We start from the raw sequence: 6,000 nt of genomic DNA on the forward strand, positions 1-6,000 counted from the left end.
TTTCACTTGGTTGTTTTTCCTTTCCTGAGGAACCGCAGTGATGAGTGGTTTTGTTATCCAACCTCTTAACCATTACATGTTTTGAGTAGTTCCACCATTACTGGAACCAGTTGCTACCCTTTATATCACTTGTTCCTCCAGGACGAGTCACCTTTAAGCTCTTTTTTGACTTGTAAAATATGAAAAGAATGCCAAGTATTTTTCCCTTTTTGACTCATTAAAGAAAATAAAAATGGAGGTATGCTTTCAGCTCTTTTCTGACCGTTTTAAAGACGAAAAGATTCCCGAGTTATTCCTCTTGACTCGCTAAACGTAAATAAGGGGTGGTCGTCTTTAAACTCTTTTCCGACAGTGTAAAAACGAAAAGATTGTTGGGTCCTTGTCGTTTCAGGCTTGTTAATGGTTATGAAACGACGTGATTTCGGTTGCTTTTCTACTTTTTCAGGTCAAAGTCACTAAACATGAAAAGTACTCCTCGATCGTAATGGTCAGGCAGTTCTTTCGAGCATTGTTTTATACTTTTTCGGGCTCGAGAGACACAACTTTACGAAAAAGGACACCCCTGGAGTTTTCTTTTCTGCTGCCTTTTCGAACTCTCTAAATATGAAAAGACACCAAGTTCTTCCTTTGTCAGGCTCGTTAAAACCTGATGACATCGGATCCCGTCAGAATGATGCCTCACAAGCATATGCTATCCCCATCAAGCTTGTTAAAAATAACTGGGGTACTCGCCAGAAATGGTGGGGAAAATGGACCCATAATTATTGTCGTGTCGGCAGTATGTCGCTCTTGAACATGGCACTTGTCTGCATTTGTGTCTGGGTGGGAACCTCTCATCTTGTTTTACACTGGCCTCCGTGGGTTTGGGTTATCTTGTTTGACCTCTCATCCGCTCATTGCCTTGTCACGATGACCTCTGCTCATTTGATGTCAAATACTGCCAAGTCCACTATCGTGTCGCTGATATGTTCAAGAGAAGTTGACCTCTGCAGAATTACAACCTCCCTCTGATACCTCACATAATTTTGATTCACCACAACATTCTTCCTCTGTCTCGTGTCAATGATGTGGGAAACATTATGGCCCACCTTTGATCAAGGTCACTTCCTGTCGACTTCAGCTCATTATCCAGGAAGCTGATCTAGAGACTCCCTTCCGGTGCCTTGGAGCCTGCATGCCTCAATGGCAGGTTCTTCGTGTTCGACGAGAGGTTTTCCTCATTGGCCTCTGATCGAATGATTCTACAGGTGTCCGATGCCAGCTCACTCATTCGCACGCCGTAGATTGTACCTGTAGTACCTTGAGGACCATTGTCATTATTGGTGGTACCTCTCGCGTCTGTTAATAGCTTTCATTATTAACTGGTAATCAAATGATGTTCATGCATCTTCGACTTCAACTCATGTATTCACATGCTTGGACTTGTACTCTGTTCAGGTCGAGATGGAGCGCAAGACCCTGGATTTTCGTCTACTGGAATCCAGGCTGCGATCTGTGGCTTATTATGATCATTACATGACTCATTCACTAGATGGTTGTGACCATGCCTGAGTCTATTTATCGATCCTCACTGGATGGGTGCGCCCATACCGCATATATCATGTACTTGAGATATCAGTTGTACTTCTTTATGCAGGTTCTCCGGCGGCAGTGTTTTCAGTTACGCATGTTCTTGTAAAGCATTTCACCCCTCTCTCTCTCTCGGGCCTCATGCTTTAGGGGGCGTCTGTTACACAGTAATTTGTCACCGTTTGTCACCGTCCCTGTTACCCCTCTCCCGCACACTGGAGGACTCATTCTGGGACCTGTGAGAAGTGACATGACCTGAAACCACTTGCATCATCTTCCTCTAAGTATGAGCTTCATATGCCCTGAAGACATCTCCTGCAGAATACTCATGAAAACAGCTCTTTTTGCATTAGCGCAGGTCCACAGTTCACTGCCCGCGCCAATGAGGGAAATCCTCTAAAAAGGGCACGCCATTGGCGCTCTGTCTCAGAGTCGCAGTCGCGCCAACTGAATTGAGTAAAGTTTTCAACGAACAAGCGCCCGAAGGTTCTCCTTAACCCATTCACCAACTGAATCTATGTTGAGCTAGGATGGTTTGGCTTCGAATCTCCATAGAAGGGAAGTGGTTTGCCACCTTTCATGGAAGTTTCCAAGTGATAAAGCCAATACCATGAATAATGTGGTTGATCCTATCTCTTTCCTCTCTATCTATAAAAGCTTGTCTCTATGCCTTGAGCAAGCTAGTTACAGTAGTTCCAGTTCCAGCATAGTGATAGAGAATTCCAGGAGTTCAAGAGTTTGAAGCTGCAAGAGCCTTCTTTGCACCCATAAGGCCAAATCTAAGTAAGGATATTCTTGTCACCCAAAGAGAGAGAGGCTTGTTTCCCATCCCAACAAGCTTTGCAAGACTTATGTAGCTGAATACCCAGCCAAAGGAGGATTCGACGTCAGAACAATGGTTGTATTCTTCTTTGTTATTTATTAATAATAGATGACTATCATTATGGTTCCACTCTCATTGTTCTATGATTGATGTTGAGTTATATCTTTTTTGACTGATATATAATTGCATCTATTGGATTTTATGCTTGTATTTGTGTTGTTCTTTGCATGTGCAGGTGTCCAATCACGGAGATCGTGGGGATCGTGACCGGCCGAGGCAAAGGAACGAGAGTGACGTCTCTTCTACGAACATTAGCATTGGAATCCAAGTAGGTTCTCACTATCCACTTTTTATTTGCAATTAGGAACTTGCGTGATAGCATTGTTTGATTGTTGCTAGACCCGATCTGGGCTAGTAGGGATCGTCTCTGTCCGCAGAGAGGATTTACCTCCACAACAGTTAACAAGGCAAAAAGGCACACTTAACACACTGCAGAAATGTAATGGGTGAATCTTGTGATGAAGGTGGGCCCTGTCCTTCTCACAAGATTCCCCAGGAAACGAGAACTAGAAAAATATGCTCAGAACAAAACTTTATTCATCCATCAATATGTCATATTACAGAAAAGAGTTCCATTCCTGTTCCTTCAGCTAAGTCTTTTCTCTGCAGTCTGTTCCCCCCTTCTAATGTAGATGTCTCCTCTTTATAGAGGAGACATCTATTACAAAAGATTTACATTTTTCTACCCCATTATACAAAAATAGGGAAGTCAATTCCCTGTCAATGAAATGTTGTTACAGTAATGCTGTCTTTAGATATAAGCGTTACATCCCATGTAACAGCTTCTTTGGTGATCAGTCCCAATTCCTTTGATGTTGTTGTATTTAGAATACGGATCTCAGCTGTTTCAGCATCGTGATCTGCATGCTGTTCCTGCTGTTTCAGCAACTACCAAAAATAGTCTTCTAGCTGTTTTAGCATCACAAACTGCGCATCATCCTTTAACTGTTTAGCACTTAATAATTCAAAGATTAACTATGAAGATGTTGTGATTTATATGCTAAATAATTAAACATATAGTGATGAGAAGAATCATTTCATACCTTAGAGATAATTGGGTCAAAATCTTAACAAAGGATTTTAAATATAAGTTTGAAATGGATAGTATCATAGCAAAATATATGGTCAAAAAGGGACAATATGAGGCCCTAACATCCCCCCCAACTGAAGCAGTTCTATGTCCCCATGCAACATCTACTCTGAATCTGAATCGGAATACTAGGATGTATAGTGCAAATTACTTATACAGTAAGTATAAAAGGTGATATCAGTCAGATTTCTGAAACCCTGGACACTCTGTAATCTCTGCCATGCTGCAAGCTCCTCCTTTTTGGACACCTTAAAGTTGGCCTTATATTGTTGTACTGGCAACCAAATAAGGGGAAAGTGAAAGTGATAACCTAACCATTTGTTACCACATTGTTGAACACATCATAATTAGGCACACGTTAAATTGCTGCATGAAGATTGAGAGGGTTGAAAGGATGATATTCCCTCCTCTCCTTAGGGCAGTGTTCCCAGAACAAATTGTTTGCCTGCATGGCAAGAGATCCTTTCTTCTTGATATACTGCTGACATTCTTCTAAGACTGTTACCTGTAATTCCCTAATATGCTCAGTCATTCCTGGTTCTTTTATTATCCTATGATGTTCAGCAATGAAAATAGCAGCTTTCTGTGGTTCAGCTCGAATCCATAGAAGGTGATTTTCTTCGTTATGTTTTGCTGAAAGAAAAGTGTTTTGCCATGTGAGCTGATTAGCCATAAAAGAAACCAAAGCTCTAAATATCACCAGCTATAGGAATCAAATTAAACTTTCTATCTTCTGACATGGCCTCATTATGAAGATAAAGTTCACATAACAGATTCTGTTCGCTGACTAAGGCTACTGCAAAGGTTTCAATAAACTGTTGTTGTGTGGTGACTTCATGTGGTCGTCCATCTCTGACTTCTTTTATCTGAAGGAATGCTAGGCATTCTGCTAGGAACACAGAATAATTAAAAGATGGTTTCCTGGTGGCCAGAAGTCTTTGAACTAATTCAAAGATAAGGGACAGTCTGGTTTTTAACTTTTTGTTTTCCTTCTGCTGCACGTGGAACTGTTCCAATACTTCCCAATTCCTATATGCATGGTTCTACCATGATGATTTTTGTGCCTGAAATGCCCGTTCTTGTGATAAGGCATACTCTTTCTTCCATATAGCACTGAGTTCTTGAAATCTTAAAGTTTGACTAAACACAGTCTCTGCACGAAGAGGCTCAGTCTGGGTAAATACTGTCTTTACAGACTTTAGTGCAGGATTCTCAACATTGATATTTGGGGTAGGCCGGTGTACTTGCGGTTTTTCTTCTTTTTCAGAAATCTTTGAAGGCCCTGCTAGTTCTTGTGTGACAACAGGGCGTTCCTTTTTAACTACAACAAGAGTGACTGCAGGAGTAGGTCCAGACAATGGAACTTCCACTACCTTATAACCAGCTCGAGAATACAGATCACCACATTGGCTGCACATGTATTCCTCATACCGATCCTTATCCGCACTTCTCTCGGCTGCAGATGCTACCTGGGCCAAAGTATACAGATTAAGTTCTTTTTCATAAGCTTCCCTTTCTATTATTAACTCCTGCTTATAGGCCTTAATCTCGGCTTTTAGAAACTCATTCTCCTGTTGAAGGGAAGCTATCATGACTAGGCCTTCTATAACAATTGGAGTCTCCATGGTTAGTTCAGGTGGATGGAAGGATGGTTGTTTGGTGGCAGCTTCATCATTCATTTCTCCAGCAGGTGGTTCTTGTGTGACAACTGCTGGGCCATCGGCTGGTTTTGCCACAGCTATCTCTTCCTGAACATGAAATTTTTTCATATTGAGTAACTAAGTGGCTAGCTCTTCCGTAGCAGCAATATCCTGGGTATCAATTCTTTGCTCATTAGCAGGTGGTTCTTGTGTAACACCTGCTGGACTAGTAGCTGGTTCTTGTGTATCATCTATTGAGTCAATAACAACTAAGTCTTGTTCAGTTTCCTATTCCTGGTCATTTGCAAGTGGTTCTTGTGTGACACTTGCTGAGACAGTGGCTGATTCAGCTGTATGTTGATTACCCGTTTCCTGCTTATCAGTAGGTGGTTCTTGTGTAACACTTGCTGAGACAGTGGCTGCTGTTGGATACCTATAGTAATAGGTTTCATATTTCATGATTGATTATCGAAAATCCAAATATGCTCTGCTTTGTTACTACAAAGATCCCATATTTCCGGGAAATCAGAGGTGTGTGAAATCACTTCAGATATTGAGGACCTTATTACATTTTTGTGGATGATTCAACAGTCTAATCTGGATCATGCCATGTTTCAATTTTGAGTTGTAGAATAGAGAAAGAAGTCTGTCCAAACAGCTTAATCTTGGCAGATAAGTAGTTCAGGTAGAGAAGCAAAGGTTCCCAAAAGCCTAATCTGGGACCTTGGAAGAGATAAGGGTAGAAACAGATAGAGTAAAAAAAGGAAAAAGCCAAAGAAAAGAAAAGGCAATTGAGGGTTGCAAGTCTAAGTGCCCCT

The sequence above is a fragment of the Pinus tabuliformis genome, chromosome 3_1, assembly GCF_031772625.1.
Source record: "Pinus tabuliformis cultivar Carrire ecotype Pingquan chromosome 3_1, CPIR1, whole genome shotgun sequence".
Lineage (NCBI taxonomy): Eukaryota > Viridiplantae > Streptophyta > Pinopsida > Pinales > Pinaceae > Pinus > Pinus tabuliformis.